This window comes from Plectropomus leopardus, chromosome 4 (assembly GCF_008729295.1).
Source record: "Plectropomus leopardus isolate mb chromosome 4, YSFRI_Pleo_2.0, whole genome shotgun sequence".
NCBI classification, from domain to species: domain Eukaryota; kingdom Metazoa; phylum Chordata; class Actinopteri; order Perciformes; family Serranidae; genus Plectropomus; species Plectropomus leopardus.
Genome location: NC_056466.1, coordinates 9338775 through 9355306, shown reverse-complemented (window position 1 = coordinate 9355306; position 16532 = coordinate 9338775). Strand labels below are relative to the sequence as shown.

At 40.1% G+C, this 16532-nt stretch overlaps 1 pseudogene; it reads right to left on the bottom strand.

Moving 5' to 3' along the window:
- Positions 1–574: 574 nt before the first annotated feature.
- Positions 575–16532, bottom strand: part of LOC121941613 — a 42429-nt pseudogene continuing 26471 nt past the window's right edge.

The window sequence follows — 16532 nt, the reverse complement described above, 5'->3', positions numbered from 1 at the left end:
AAAAAATCATTGCATATATAAAAGTGATAGTACAGTATGTCAGAAAGTCGATTAGAAGTAAAAAAAAAAAAAAAAAGAAAAAAGAAAAAAGCTGTATTGTATGCAATACAGTCATAAAAAGTAATAGTATAGTATGTCCAAAAAAGTCATAGTATAGTATGTCATAAAATGTCATAATTCAGAATGTCAAAAAAGTCATGGTATGTAAAAAAGTCATTGTATAGTATGTCAAAAAGTCTACGTACAATATGTCCAAAAGAGTCATTGTATAGTATACCATAAAAAGTCAATAATAATTTCATAAAAATCATAATATACTGTGTCAAAAAAGTCAAACAGTATGTTTAAAAAGTCATTACATGTCATCAAATGTTATAGCAAAGTATGTAAAAAAAAAAAAAAAAAGTCCCTGTACCGCCTTCAACGACACAATGATCATATAACACTGACAAAAATAACCTGATGTTCACTGTGACTGTAGCCTGTTTCAGGAGTCTGCTATTTGATTTACTGTGCTGGCATTGTTGCAAACCAATGGTTGCCTAAAACTTTTGACAGAATACACTTTAAACCATTTTAAACTGTATTGACTTTGTTTTTAATTGGACAGCAGAAATTGTAAGTATTATAGACCTGTACTTTAGAAGTTAATACCTGTATATACCCCGTTCTGGTCCCTGTGTGGTATTTTTAGACAGAATGTGGGTAAATAAAGTCATTATTTGAGGATAGTTAATCATATAATTCAAGAATTTAGACTTCAGGAGGTTGATTGATTTTCTTAAATTGACAATGTTATTGAAATAAAAAAGAAAAAAGAAATAGTGACAAGAACTAAGAATGAAAAGTTTGGCGATGGTGATGTAACATTCACTTAAATATAGAGGCCTGTCATGTGACTGGAGAGACAGGAAATAGATCTTGTATATGTGGACACATTTAAGTATTAAGTTCAATATTTGTCATATTCCCTACAAAAGTTGTGTAGTACTCAAAATGATTTTGAATACTACACAGTGTAAACTGTATCTTAAACTGTATCTTATGAATCTCAGTATCTTTGACTGAAAACATGCAATGCTCATGCTGTCACAAGGTTACTATTTGACCAACTGCAGTGACCATAGTGACCAAGTGTAGTTGGCTTTGCCTTAAAGCAAAGTCTCAGATTTTGGGGTTCTGACTCCGTCTTTTATCTCAGATTTGTCAGTAACACAAAACCAAGAGTAACTCATGCAATGATATGCCATAGGTGATCAGCCTGTATGAAAATACTGTGATTCTTATCAAATGGATCAACATGAAAATAAACGAAATAAAGGTCCCACTGTTATATTCCCTCCCTCCCACTCCCATCCAAAAAGGATAAAAAACCATGTGAGGTGAGTTTGCCAACATGAAGGCCAGTTTATTTTAGCCGCACATGCGGCATGTTCAGCAATTCGGTGTTGCCAGCCGAAGGTGAGGACGTGTGACCACTAGCCAGGCTATGGTTAGAGCCTTGGGACCCTGCCCCTGCTCTACTCCCTGTCCTCAGGAGCTCCGTGGAGTAGGTGTGGGCCTCAGCAGTCCCCAGAGACAGGAAGTCAAATCCCTGCGTCTCTATGTCTCTGTCGCTGATAAAGAGGTCCTCCTCACCCCATCCTCCTCCACCACTCCTGCCTATACCACCTCCTCCGCCATGGTCTTGGCTGCAACTATGGAAGCCAATAGGGGAGTCACTGCTTGTACTGGGGCTTGGAGATGAGAGGCTCTGGCTGTGGTGGGCGTCCTGAACAGTGCCTTGGGCTCCCTGCATCAGGTCCTGCACTGACATTGATTTGCCCAAGCCCCGGTCCATCTGGCTTGGACCAGAGCAGCAGCCCACGGCTGGCGGCACCAAGGGCTGCAGCTCCAGACTCATATGTCTCCTCCAGGAGGTCTCCTCCTTAGTATTTAGACTGCCATTACCGTTGGTGCTGCTGTGTAGTTTCTGACCCCGGCTGCCCAGTCCCAACCCAAGGCTAACGTCCTCTCCAGCACTGCTGCCCTCCATCTGCATCCCTAAACCTCCACAAAAGTCCTCCATGTCTGTGGAAGTCGTTCGTGGCAAGTTGCCGGGGCGCTCACTTCGGCTTGGAGGGGGTGGTGGTGGAAGCCTTGCCAAAAGAGGAAAGCCTCTATCTCCAACTCCTCCACCCCCACCACTGCTGATACTATTCGGGGTGAGGATGGGTGGAGAACTCCCCACAGCCTCATCTGTGCCACTTTCAGGTGTGGTGGTCTGAGCCTGGGGATGATGATGGTGATGAGGATATGGATGGTGGTGATGATGATGATGATGATGATGAGGCAGCGGGGAAGGACTGAAAGAGGATGATGCAAGACCAGTAGAAGAAGAGGCATTTAGATTGAGGTTGAGCTCGTTGGGTGGCGCCAGGATGAGATGGAGTCCTCCCTGGGACAGGTGGGAGTTGGTGGAGGAGCGTGTGATGCAACTACTAGGAGGAAGCGCCCCGCTGTTGCTGACCTGTGTAGAGCAGGAATGGTCCTTGCTGAAGACGGAGGAGTGGTAGTCAGAAGTTTGTTCTAACTCGAAGAGTGGTAGAGAGGAAAGCGTGAGGGCTGAGGACGAGCCTTTGCGCAAAACCTGACGATAGATGTCAAGAAGGGAGTCAAGCTTTGACTCAATTGACTGGACCTGTGAAGACAGAAAGTGAGAATGGGAGTGAGCGGTACCAAGACAAGAAATAACAAGAACAACAAACAAACTATAATGATTGTCACACCTGGAACAGACTGCATGCGTAAGTAGCGCAGAATCTGTTTTTTGTTTTGTTTCCGGGACCCATGTTATTAAGTCAAAGCAGCCACAGTTCTTGTGTCAGCAGCGCTGGTCGGGTGCTTCTCGGGTGCCTCTCAGCCGCTTGTCAGCCGCAGCACATCTAGAGGAATTGTGGCTAGCCATTTTTTTCTGCGTAATTTTTGGATGATGTACCATACCATAATGTTTTGGGTGATTTTCAGATGACATACTATGATGTTTTTTCGACAGCATACTGTACTAGGACATTTAAATTGATTTTGGATGAATGATTTCACTATCACGTTTCCTGTGTGTTTTTGGACGACATACTATACTATGATGTTTTTTGGTGATTTTTGAGTGACATAGTATACTATGACCAAAGAGCTAGCTTTTGCAGCCAAGGATCAAACCGCCAAGGTCCCCGCCTTCAGCTGTCGCCCAACTCACATTGCACCCAACCCCTGCGGCCCCTCCTGTGGGTGGTGAGCCCACGGGAAGGAGGTCCCAAGCTGCCTTTTCGGGCCAAAAAATGGCCAAAAACACCATCAAAATGCATGTCCAAAAAATGACCAAAAAGGCAAGGCTATAGTATGGCAAAAATGTCAAAATATGACATGTCTTAAAAACAGCTGAAAACACCTCAAAACAGCATAACATAGCGTGCCAAGATACGCCATAGAATAGACTGATGCAAAAATGTCCAAAAACACCATAATAATGCATGTTGAAAAAATGCCAAAAAAGGCAAGGCTATAGTGTGGCAAAAATGTCAAAATATGACATGTCATAAAAACAGCAGAAAACACCTCAAAACAGTGTAAAATAGTGTGCTATGACACACAATAGCATAGACTGCTGCAAAAATGGCCAACAACAACATAATAATGTATGTTGAAAAAATGATTGCATGCCAGACCGTGGGGGGAGGGAGGGCACAGTGCAGTTGTGTTTGTGTGTGTGTTTTCCCTCCTGGTTTTCTCTCTCTCCTTCTCTGCTCTCAGGTGCCATCAACCTGATTAGCCTGCATGTCTGTAGCGTGAGGACTCCCAGAGTGGCCAATTACACATAGGGCTCTCTTATAAAAGGACCTTGCTAGCAGTGATCGGGTCTCTGCCTGCTGGAGCTGCCGGGTGTGGTGTTGAATGCTGCCGTTCAACTGGAGTTTCCTTCATGAACTAGATTGGTGGAGTGAGGGTGTGGATAGGTAAGATGGGGTACCCCATACATTTTTCACTCACTTAGGTCACGTTGTCTAAAAACACTAGGTTTTAGGGGTTGGTGCCACCTCTGTATTTTTTTTTTTGTTAAGCTTCTTTTTAGATAAGAAGGTCAGGTTTTGTTTGAGTGTGTTTTCAAGACCAGATTCAGTTTAGGCCCTGTTTTATTGTAATTTTTTAAGTTTATTTGGCAAAACCTCTCATCCCACCCTCTTCCTCCACAATTGTGATTTTTTTGTTAGTAGAAGCTTCCAGTAAATCATTTTCTTTTTCCCACACATACTTTGACTCCATCTTCTCTTTGATTGTCATGTTGATGTCTCCTTTCCACCCAGCCATCGTAGGAGACGTAACAAAGACCAAAAATGCAAGGCTATAGTATGGCAAAAATGTCAAAATATGACATGTCGCAAAAACAGCTGAAAACACCTCAAAATGGCATTAAATAGTGTGCCAAGACACGCCAGAGTATTGACTGTTTCAAAAATGGCCAAAAACAGCATAATGATGCATGTCCAAAAAATGACCAAAAAAGGCAAGGCTATAGTATGGCAAAAATATCATAATATGATATGTCTTAAAAACAACTGAAAACACCTCAAAAAAGCATAAAATAGCGTGTCAAGACACGCCGTTGCTTTGAACTATAAAAAAATGGTCAAAATCAACATAATAATGCACGGTGAAAAAATGACCAAAACACCAAGGCTATAGTATGGCGAAAATGTCAAAATATGACATGTCTTAAAAACAGTTGAAAACACCTCAAAACAGCATAAAATAGTGTGCCAAGTCACGGCATAGCATAGACTGTTGCAAAAACAGCCAAAAACACCATAATAATGCATGTCCAAAAAATGACCAAAACAGCTGAAAACACCTCAAAACAGCATAAAATAGCATGCCAAGACACGGCATAGCATAGACTGTTGCAAAATCAGCCAAAAACACCATAATAATACATGTCCAAAAAATGACCAAAAAGGCAAGGCTATAGTATGGCGAAAATGTCAAAATATGACATGTCTTGAAAACAGTTGAAAACACCACAAAACGGCATTAAATCGTGTGCCACGTCACGGCATAGCATAGACTGTAGCAAAAACAGCCAAAAACATCATAAAACTTCATGTTGAAGAAATTACCAAAGAGGCAAGGCTATAGTATGGCAAAAATCAAAATATAACATGTCTTAAAAACAGCTGAAAACACCTCAAAACAGCATACAATAGTGTGCCAAGACACGCCATAGAATAGACTGTTGCAAAAATGGCCAAAAACACCATAATAATGCATGTCCAAAAAATGACCAAAAAGGCAAGGCTATAGTATGGCAAAAATGTCAAAATATGACATGTCATAAAAAGGGCAGAAAACACCCCAAAACAGCATAAAATAGCGTGCCAAGACACGCCATAGCTTTGAACTATAAAAAAAAATGGTCAAAATCAACATAATAATGCACGGTGAAAAAATGACCAAAACACCAAGGCTATAGTATGGCAAAAATGTCAAAATATGACATGTCTTAAAAACAGCTGAAAACACCTCAAAACAGCGTAAAATAGCATGCCAAGACACGCCATAGCATAGACTTTTGCAAAAACAGCCTTAAACAAGATAATAATGTATGTTCAAAAAATTACCAAAGAAGCAAGGCTATAGTATGGCAAAAATCAAAATATGACATGTCAGAAAAACAGCTGAAAACACTGTAAAACAACCGAAAACAGAGTGCCCAGACACGCCATAGCATCAAAACTAAAACTTTTATTTCCCCAGATCCCTTTGGAGAGTTGTTTCGCAGAAGGTGTCGACTGAATATGGTCTCCCTAAATGGGGTTTCTAGCGGGCTTATTTGACTCCACTATGAGAAGGTCAGTGCACTTCAAGATGTATGAGTGTGCCCCAGAAAGAGATGAAATGCATAACGGTTCCCTATTATTTACTATTCACTATCAGAGAACAAAACAAGAAGCATAACACTCACCTGCCGCTCCACTTTACAGACACGACCCAGCATGCTCATGTCCTCTAAAAGATCTCCATCTGACAGCAACTTTTCCCGAATCTTCTTATCTAGAGGGATCTGGCCTTTCCCGAGGATTTGGTCCACTCTGAAACAACCACACACACACAGACACAGACACAGACACAGACACAGACACACACACACACACACACACAAGCACATGCAAACACAATAAGACAATTATAGATAGACGAAGTAGAAATCCACGAGGCAGCCCACAGAAAGGAGGAAAGGCTAAATGTGCTACACAGTCATAGATCACTGCAAACGTTGTCCTTGTTCCTTTCCAACAAATATAGCCAAATGAACGATTTCCTCACTGGATGAGATAACATTACTAAACATATAAGGATGACATATTATGCTATGTTTCTTCATTTGTATCAAACAAATGTTTGCTTTATATGGTTTTGGAAAATATATTGTATTTCTTTAGTTTTACAGCAGAAATTTAGCACTTTCAGAAAAACTGCTTGATCCAGTGAGGTTCAGTAGAATCTGCTTAATAAAGTCCCTTTGTTAGTGAAAAGGCTTAAATTCAACAGAGACCCAGGATAAGCCAAGAACAATGTCATGCAATCATAAGACCACCAACAATTTAGAGAAATTAATAACAAAGCTTTGACAAGAGCTTCCAACACCAAATCAGACTTATTACTAAGGGTCTTTTCTTTGAATGTGCTTTTATAAAGTTCTTGGAATATGTGTGGTTTGCCACTTGATGTGGTCAAATGCAATGACTGAAAAAACATGTTTTAACTGAGCAAATAATTAAGAGATTCAAAACCAAAAATTTGCTTTATGTAGTGGTGCAAATTTGAGCCACATTTCCAGAAAATCAGCAAAAGAAAATGCTAATTAATGTACGCATCCATTCACTACAATTACGCCAATGTTAAGAGTTGGGTGCAATGAGATAAACAGTTGGGGCCGCTAATCGTCCAATCGGGTGCCTTTACACCTTTGTAGACAAAGAGGACACAAGCAGATGATGTAATTACACAAGCTCTAGAGCAGTTGTCGTGGAGAAAGCGGGGGTTACAATCTCAGTGTGCATGCACGTTAACTGGTATCATCACTTTGGTCATGTGGTGACAACTGGTTAATCACCTTGACAATTACTTTAGAGGACACAGTACGAACTGCATGCAGCAGTTTAAGTTAACACTCAGTAACAGCAGGGGTCAGTATTGCTGTAGCAGTAGCAGGTATGCACAGTCTATGGCAGGCATGTCAAACTGGTCCACAGGGGGGCCGGTGTGGCTGCAGGTTTTTGTGCCAACCAACCAAGAGCACAAAGTTTGACCAATCAACTGTCTGAAGATGGAGATCAGTTGATTAAATGAGTCAAGTCTGGTGTGCTGCTACTTGGTTGGAAACAAAACCTGCAGCCACACCGGCCCCCCTGTGGACCGGTTTGACATGCCTGGTCTATGGTAAGTATACATAGTTGTGCTTCGAGAATTTTGTTTGTGTGATGTGTGTTGCAGCAAGGATCCCAGAATTTCCCACAAAGCATCAGACAAAAACAAAGCAAATACTCAAACCACAATCAATATCTTGCATTTTTGTTGAGTTGTGTTAGTGGATGACCTCATACCCGGGACAAGGGTGTGTGAGAAAAGAACAGTGTATGTATTGAGAAACAACTCAGTCCGCAGAAATACTTGAAAAGGACACAACCTCTTAACAGCACAGTACATGGCGGTGGGCACAAAATGTGTCAGATTATATGCTGGCAACATGAAAACAACGGCAATGCAAACAGTTGCATTCTGGTTGTGACACGAGCGCAGATTAGTTAGGTTTAAGGAAAGAAAAAATACTTAAGTTCATGAAGAGATTATGATTTAAGTTTAAATAACTATGTATGTGATGTAAATGGCCACACTTTATGTAGTTACATTAAGTCAACTGAATTTTGGTTTCACACGTGACATGAACAGCAGTCTCCTGGATGAAAGTCCATGTTTGTTTGACCCATCCACCACCCCTTTTATTCACTTTATGCTGACCTTCTCACTCTTTATACTTCATTCATCTAACCAATGCAACAAAGACTGTCATTGATTTTTTATTGGCGTTTATTAGCGTTTTTGTATTGCTGCCACATAACTTTTACACATTTCGTGCCCACCACCACAAAATGCCAAGGTAAAGGTATTCTGTACAGGATTATTGGTTACTGTTTTTAAACACACTTGCCAGCAAAAGTTAAAGTTAAAGTCAACATAAAATTCACTCTTGCTTGGTGTTTTGCCTCATTATGTATAAGTGTATGTGAATGTATGTGTTGGTATTTGAGCATCTATTTGTGTGTATATATATATATATATGTGTACATAAAACTGGAAAAAAGGGGGTAGGATTTGATTGAGTATTTACTTCCTCCTGCTCCTTTTGGGACATGAAATACTTATGTTTGCTTACTGAATATGTTTTTTGCCCATGTTATTATTTATTTTTTATTTATTGTCCAAAAAAAAGATCTAACCAACTTTGTTTCCATATTTTAGGGTGCTGTGTCTCTCAGATGCCTGCTGCTTACAATCTGGCACCTGGCTGCTACCTTTTTATGAAGCTCCAAACTGAACTGAGCACTGTGGGGAAGAACACCCATAAACATCCCATACACAGAAAATAAGTCAACGACGGCAGAGAGCGGAGTCTCTGCAGAATAAAACACAGCCACACTTCTGGTGGGCCAGAAATTTGAGACTGTTTTTTTTTTTTTTTTTTTTTCAGAAAATCCTGTGTAGTATACCTTTTAGAGTGACCATTCAATTTCTGTAAGACTAGGCTGTGAAAAAAGTTTAATTTCAGGAATGGGGGGCATTCTGACCCCTGAATGGAGCTCTTTCTCCCCCGACTGTAATAGAAAGGCAGGGAGGGGGAGGAAAAGGTCTTGGCTCGGCTGCTCAGTGGCTGTGGGCCTACTATCATGTCCAGTCTGTGGGAGAAGCAAAACAAACACACACACATGCGGAGGTGCACACATACAAAATCACAAAATGCAAAGACAAAAACAAGGATGTCCACATATATACCCATGCATGTATAAGGTATGAGTTCAGGACACATATTCACACATACACACCATGATACAGATGAATCAGTTACAGTGTGGCCAAACAGCTTTTGTTAGACAGGAACAAAGTCTATTAGCTATTGTTGTCATGTAGTGTGTGCCATCTGTCTACCTGGTCTGCAGGCTCTTGATACGACACAGCATGTCCAAGTGACCGGCAGAGTACTGTTCGATCACATCCTTGACATCATAAGGACGCAGAGTCTCCTTAAACTTCTTCTTGGCTACATGGAACTTCATTATCCTGCACAAACAGCGGAGAGACTCATAAATTAGCCACAAGGGGGAGCTCTTACATAGTTAGTACACATTACCTGCAGTGACTCCCTGAAGTGATGATATTTTAGACTTTAGACAGCGAATAAAAACATCAAACTGTACCTTTATTTTTCTTGTATTTTAAAAATGTTTCTTGACACCAATGCAAACAGTCTGAACACCTGAACAATCAGCTCTCTGAATGTTAGAAAAACATCCAGTGAGGTTGTGGCTAGCAACTCTCTTAATTTATGCACCTGTGGAGCCTCAAGGTAAAACTCAAGAGAATTTCACTAAATATGTGAGTTTCTGAGTGGAGAGAGAAAGGACTCAAAGAGGACACAGAAATAAACTGAGCATGGCTTCAAATCTTTCTCCTTAACACCAAACGTTAGGATTAATTAATTGTAGAAACATCAGCAGTTATCTTTTAACAGTCTGAACAGCTCAGCAAATCTGCTTCATCAGGACTGTGTCGGTGAGGTTTGACTGATCAGACAGCCCACCAATCATCAGATTCAACACTGATATCTTTGAAAATGTTTTGACCTCTCATCCACATGCAAACAGAGTGTTAAATCATATTAAAAGACATTTTTGAAAATGCTTTCTAAAGTGCAAATTTTTCAAAACTAAAGTAACTTTGTAGCCAGGTGTATACGTAAAATGAAGCATTTGAAAAACAATCGCACTCAGCACAAATGTGTTGCACCCTCATATTAAATACTTGAATGTCTGTGCTAAAATGTATGCTGCTTTTGTATTGTTACTCAATTTTCTTAACTTGTGTTTTACATCTAGTTTTAGTAAAGCTGTTTTTCACATGAAGTTTCTAGATATGCACACTTATTTTAACATATATACATATACACATTTTGTTCTTTTCTGTTGCACAGCTGTTACCTGAGATAACAGCATTTTGTCTTTTTTACGTATGCCGATACATAAGAAAAATGACAGAATCCTGAGTCATCTTATCAATTCTGACATGCCCATTGTTGCTTTGTGTAAAAAGCATATGATAGAAACAACAAAAATAATGGCTGACTACTGGTTTGCTTTTGCTTTGGGCACACTGCTTGGTCAAATGACAACTTTACAGCTTAACTCTGTATTGCTGCACCACTTCACAGACAGTCAGAGGCGTCTGCAGCACATAGTACTATTTGCTCCACCTCAGCATCCTTGCCAATGTCTTTTGGCAAAATGAAAATCATGTGGACAGATTTTGTTTTTTAATATGAAGGGGGAAATAGCCACATATCTGTATATGTGTCGACAGGATCTTTAACTCAAATGTTGCTAGAAATAAAATTAAATAACCAAAATAGTTCTTACTGGAAGCAAACTGCATGAAAAAGGGCAAAGAAAAAATAAGGAGTTAAGCTTTTAAACAAATCTATTATTACTTCTTTGATCCATGATTAATATTATGTTAGTCACCATACTGAACTGAGTCACTATGACCAAAAAGGTGTTGGTTGGTTGTAGTTTTGAGTAGGCAGCTTTAATTACAGTAAGAATTCAGGCGATCTCGGAGATCAGATTAACTCACACAGGACATGAGGACCCCAAAAACATTACTGAAAGTTGTTTGCAAGCGCCCACTAATATCTCATGGGAATAAGATATTAAAGCATTGGTAGAACACAATATATAACTTTTTGTGTGCTTTAATTAAGACTCATGCATGTTCATTCCTCCCACGGGTAGTTCAAAACGGCGTGTTCAATCAGGAGAGCTGCTAAAAGGCTGTGGGTTGCAATCAGTTTGTTTGCATGCAACTTTGATTGCAGAAAAACACAGTTTTAGTTGGACTGAAGGAGATGGTTCAATTTCTTTTGACTCACCTGACAGCTCTAATGACAGACTTGACTGAGGGCAGCAAGTCTTCCACTGAAATGTCACAGTGGCAGCCTTTCTCATCGAAACCATCCTCTGTGGCCATGTTGGAGTCTGCTGCTTGAGAAAGAGGATAAAGAAAAGGACCATTTGGATTTTGTTCACTGATTAGGATATCTTAGGCTATTTTTACACTGAATGTATACAAACAGTTAACTGTGAGACAATGCATTTATTGTGCATGTGTAGTATTCGTCTTACTACTAAAACCTCTGTTGAGACAAAGGCAAAGTACAGATTCCTCACACTGAGCTTCTTAAAGCATCCTCATTTTATCAGTCTGCCCTGCATGGGTGCAGAGCAGGGAGTCTTTATTTTCCCAGTCACTGTTTTATTTGCAAACAACCTTAGCAACATTTCAGTATCACAACTTTTTTTTGCCAAAAGGAATCGCATTCCTTCCTACACATCACTTGCTGACACAGCATTATGTGATGCTAATAAAGACTAGAGCTTCCCACCATCGTTAAGATATTAAAATTTGGACAAATATAGGTTGTAACATCGCATGACCAAAATTCACTGTCAGGACATCTAACGCCAATGTCAGTTTTACATACGACACAGACCACAGGCAACATTGATTATTTTTGGGGTTGCAGGAACAAAGCAAAAAATACAACATTGACATAATGTCACCTTATTTAATCATTACAGTACAACAGACGTAAGCATGTCATGTTTAGATACATCCTAGGAATGCAAATCCCATATTCACTCTCCTTTTAGGTTTTTAGTTCTCCACCATCTCCCGCTAAATGCCCTCTTATGTTCACCAGCTAGTTGCTAACTTCATCTGTCTGCCGTTTGGTGTCTTGAGCGGTGTACTGTGGGTTTACCAGAGATTCACCTAAAACTGCTGCCTGCTGCTGTGAACAAAGTCTGATGAAAGCAGAGTTTGTGTGACAAAAATCCCAAAACAATGAGGTAAAAGACATGAAAATGCTCTGTAGCACTGCAGAGTTGGTAGATATTTCTTGATGGATTTGTCACTACAAGCATCACATTTCACAGTAGCTATTAATACCACTCTTAATATAAAAATATATAGAAGCCTGAAATAAGGGAATCCTAGAGCAAAAATCTAGCAGCATTTACTGTGGTTGTTTGTTTTTGATTTTGTAAAGTAAAAATGAAAGCCAAAATTTGGGTTCACATGGATTTTTAGTCAAAATCTGATATTGTGTTATTGATGATTTATCAGGTGACAACACTAGATGCAGACAGGCTAACTGAAAAGGAGTGGAATCAAGTGAACTGATTTAACAGTTAAAAAGATTGTTCTTATAGAGACGAAACAGTGTAGCAGTCTAGTATTAAAGAACAAGTCTCTGGTGTGCGTGGAGATATACTGCTAACAATGCAACTTTGTGACAGTGCAGCTCTGTTTATGGGCCTCCTGAGTTACGACACCCTGCGGAGGTGAACAGAAGGTTACAGTGCAAGAGCTGGACTGCAGCGTTGAGCTATTTAAGTGTTTTTATGTTTGACAATAATTAGAAATTACTGATTTTTAAGATTGTGTGTCACCTGATGACAATATTAAGCAGCACTGATTTAAGATTTGGTCCAATAAACAAAACACAGATTTGCTCCAATTAAGCTGGGCAGTTTTATTTTGGTCCCATGATAAACTTTGAGCATATTGTAAATAAAGTGCACTGACAAAAAAAAAAAAAACAACTAGTATTCTGCACCTCCTTTTGGCAGTTTTCAGGCTTCAGAAAATCTAGCCTGCGACAGGAGACTGGCCAATCACTGGTCATTTCAGGGAGAGGATGTTCCTATTGGCTGTTCTACAAATGCAGATGCGCATGCATGTCATTTTGGAGAAAGTCTGATTCAATGGCAGAGTCCTGCAGAGAAAACTGCTATTCCAGTATTTTTTCAGCAGTCAAAAACTGGCTACACTGCAAAGAAACCCCCCAAAATTAGACAGACTTATCAAAAAGAGAGTCAAAAGAGAGACTGACAATAAATTAAAACAACTGTCAACTGTCAAATTCAAGCTGCTACAGCAGCTGACTGAAGCTCTGAGCTGCTTCCCACCGTCCTCCCTAGAGGAGCCGTCCACTGTGGTGCAGAGCAAGATGGAAAAACCATGGGGTGGCTAGCTAGCTAATTCTTGTCTCATTTGTGGTCTGATAAATAGAGAGAGCTCTACAATAAAATAAGATTAAATAAATGAATGTATGGGAAACACTGGGTTACTGAAATGACCTTGTGCATGGGTCAATGGTCGTCTTGGGGGAGGGGCTTAGGACAGAGAAAGGAAGAGCTGCAGTAGAAGGGTGTGTTTTCATACTCCGCCATTTTTTGCCTTTACAGATTTCTGCCTAACCCAGCTTCAAAATAACTTCTTACTTCACTTCAAATGAAGTTATAATGAAAAGGAAATATTTCTCTTCTTTTAACATCTCAGTTAGCCAACATGTCAGTGACGGTGAATGATCAGACGGACTGTGGTAAACCAGCCAACCAGTTTGGTTTTGGCCAGCTTGGTTATTGATTTCTGTCCACTACTCCACCTCAGCCAGCTGGCCGGCTCTGACACCCCATGCGGCTGCTGGAGCTCAGCACTCCCACCTTCCATCAATCCATCAGTCCACCCACCACAAACACCAACTGGCTGTTATCCAGGAGGGCTTGCCAGGCCAGCACTGCTAGGCCAAAGGAAGGAAGTGCAAACAACCATTAGCAATCCTCCTGCCTGAATTAGTGGGCAAATCCAGCTCTGGTGGGTTGACTGGTAGGTCAGCTGGTCGGGGATTCAGTTAACTCCATGCTTGTACATAAAGGAACAATTCAGCTTTTTTATTAGCTTATTTCTGTTTGTTAAATATGAAGCTACAGCCAGAAAACAGTTAGCTTCACATAAAGACTGGAAACACTGGAAAAAAACAAGCTTGGCTCAGTCATAAGGTAATAAAAACCTCTCTGTAGCTTACTATTTAATTTCTTGGCATCCTCACAGGGTCAGCAAGACCCCAGGGGCCATATTCACAAAGCTTTCTAGTACTAAGAGTTGCTCCTAATGACAAAATTCTAAGAAAATTCTTAGAATTATGACTTCTTCTAAGAATTTCCCCTTAAAGTTAAGACGAGATCCTGGTAAGGATAAACATTATTAATAAAGTGTCTTCGCCCTTAAGAGAGCTCCTAAAGTGAAAGTAGGGAAGATGACTTTTAAGAGGCTTAAATGTTTCTTAAGTAGAGGGCAAAATGTCAGAAACACAAAGGAGTCTGACTAAAACTCCCCAAACGCTGACAGTGGGTAAATAAAATGCTACAGACTGGATGGTGCAGGGATAATGTTTGTGGTCACTCTCATTAGAGTTACACTCACATCTCTGACCCAAGGCAATAATGCTAGAAAGCCAAAAATGAAAATGATCACAACATGAAGATATTTGCAAATGGCAAAGTGCATCAGTCACAATAACAGCAGTTTTACAGTCACATATTGTGAATTTCACATTTGTTAATTTCCACTCTGCACTTTGCAGGCTCACAAAAAGATAAGTCTGTGAAAACCACTCAGTCACACCTCATCACTAAGGTCAAAGTTTCTGACCCTTCCTTGCTCAGAGTTTCTCAGAAAGCTTTCTCATAATGTTTGTGAATATGACCCCAGGAGTGAATTTTGGAGACTCTGAAAGGTGATTTTAGCTGTTTCCCTCTGTATCCAGTCTTTATGCTAAAAAAAGCGAACCATGCTCAGGTTTTAGTTTCATATTGAGCATGTTAATGACCTTCCTATCTCCTAACTCTAGACAAGAAAGTGAACCTGCATCCTTTTTTAAAAAACATGTATACCATTTCTTTAAGATATTTTCAGCATTTGGCATATGATGATGGTTGCATGTTGTAACTATTCAAAAACTATCAACTATCAAAACAATATTTTTAATCTAATTTAATGGCAGTACTGTGCAGACTATTGAACGTAGAATCGATTCTACCTCGAATTTGTACCAATCTCATTCCAACCTACTGACAGTTGATAGTTTAACATTGTCTGAAAGTGGAATAATGGGACAGAGTCACTCACCATCAGTGGTGGAGCGTGACTGGCTCTTTAGGCGCAGCGAGGGTCTGAAGCGCGTGCGGTCGTTGAAGCTCCAACTCTTCTGTACCTTGGCAGGGCTGGTGCCGTCTGTCCCAGCCTCAGCCACCGGAGAGCGGCGGTCGTTCATTGAAGATGTCTGCCTGTTCTTGATGCTCTGACCTCGGGGGCTCGCCATCCTCACACGCTCCTTGAAGCTCAGCTTCTGACTGTAGGGTGAAACACGGGATGGAGAGTAGCACAGAGGGGAGTTGGAGTGAGGAGAAGAGTAAGAGGGGAATGATATTGTAAAAAGGTGGGATGACAGATGAAGGCATGTTAGTGACATAAGTTTTAACAACATAGATTACCCAAGACCTTCGGCAAAATACTGTTCTTTTACATGAACTCAACATTCAGATCATCATTCTTTATCTACTGATATGAAGATGAAGTACTGCAGGACAAGATGGAGAAAGACTAGCATGCATTGCAGCATTGCAGCAGGTGTTTTACACAAAATGCAAGGTCAAGTTCAGTATGATGCTTCAACTGTGTGGTGTAGTTTGTGGCTTGATGTGTCGCCCTATATTTGCTACAGCACGGTATTCTATGCAACCAATTAGTTAACATGTTACTAAAAGGGACAGTCAATGTCACATTATTATATGAGATGGTTAAATGTTGTTATACTTTTATTTGTGTTAATGATATGTTATGTACTATTACCTACAAAAAATCAACATTTAAAGGTCCAATGTGTAGTATTTAGGGAGATATATCGGCAGAAATGGAATATAATATTCATGACAATATTTTATTTAGTGTATAATCATCTGAAACTAAGAATCATTATGTTTTTGTAAGTTAGAATGGGTCGTTTTTAGAAGTCTGGGTAATGGAGTTCATCCAGGGGCAAAGGCACAGAAAAGGTATTGCGGTTTTACAATAAAAGTCCATTTTAAGTCACACAAATGAACCAAAGCATGTTCTCCTTGGTCAGTCATGTAATATCATTGGTTCCAAAAGAGATATTTTCCAATAGAGTTACATGGTGATAGGTATAGTTTTAAATCAGAGGATACATTTTTGGAGTGACACAACCCTGCGAAATGACTTGTTTCACTATCAGGATTTGATCCAGTCCATCTGATTGCTGAGTGCTGATGAAATTTCAGAAGTCTAGCAGACTAGCCACAAGA